Source organism: Mustela erminea, chromosome 3 (genome assembly GCF_009829155.1).
Source record: "Mustela erminea isolate mMusErm1 chromosome 3, mMusErm1.Pri, whole genome shotgun sequence".
NCBI lineage: Eukaryota > Metazoa > Chordata > Mammalia > Carnivora > Mustelidae > Mustela > Mustela erminea.
This window is the reverse complement of record NC_045616.1, coordinates 24,053,359-24,054,609: the sequence shown is the minus strand read 5'-3', so window position 1 is coordinate 24,054,609 and position 1,251 is coordinate 24,053,359.

Below are 1,251 nucleotides of genomic sequence, written 5' to 3'. Positions count from 1 at the left end.
TTTTCTTTTTTTTTTTTTTTTAAAGATTTTATTTATTTATTTGACAGAAATCACAAGTATATGGAGAGGCAGGCAGAGAGAGAGAGAGAGGGAAGCAGGCTCTCTGCCGAGCAGAGAGCCCGATGCGGGACCCGATCCCAGGACCCTGAGATCATGACCTGAGCCGAAGGCAGCGGCTTAAACCACTGAGCCACCCAGGCGCCCCAATAATATGAATTTTCTATCTGTTATCTTACAGATGAGGAAAGAAAGGTTCACAGAAACGATGTTAACGTGCAGCAGGTCACGGAGCCAGGACCTGCACACAAGACTGCAGAAACCCAGCTATTTTATTTTACTACACACTGGAATACAGAATGCATTTTTAGGTCCATCATATAAAATACTGGATCCTATGTCAGGAATAACACGCTGCATTTTAGACAAATGCCACAGGGCAAGATGGTTCCCACAGAGGACAGCAGAAAAGGGAAAAACACTAGGATAGGACAGGCCTGGTTGGTAGGTCCTTAGCAGGAGATTTCTAGGTACATCACTCAACACATAGCAGCCTCATGCACACTACAGAAAATGGTTTGCATGACAAAGATGATGGCCAGTAAAGCAATTTCTACAGTGGCTAAGAGCAAGAAACCTGGACCACAGCTATCTACAAGCTATAAATGAACCGTAAAGTCATTTCTCATTCACTGAGAAATTATTAGGTATTGAGGACATAGAGAATAATTTGATATTTGGGATATCAGGCCACTGAGTCTTGAGATCACAACATAATAAAAATTCTAAAGGAGGGGAAATCTAGAGAGTCAGACTGAAAAACAAGTTGTAACCTAGAGGTAGGACCTCAGACACCATACAGCCAAGAACTAAAGATAATGGAATGAGTATGGCAGCACAATGTTTTGAGCCAGTGGTCACCACTTGCACACCAGATTCCAGATCTAATTATAGAACCAGTCGGAATTTCAGTAATAACCCCTTTACTCTTAGATCCATGCTCTTCGATTTCAGGAGAGAATTCCAATCTCAGACTCAAGAAGAGAACACATGGTTCTCTATGGTGTGTTTCACATCTTCCCACTAAACTCACTATAAAAACAAATACTGAATATTTTACTATTTAATTATACTTTTAACTCTTAATGTATCTCCTATGGCCAAAGGTGTTCTAACACTTCATCATAATACTGTCTTGCCAATCCATTGCATTTGGTCTGTTTCCCTGGTGTGGGAGAGTCAAGATTTCATTTT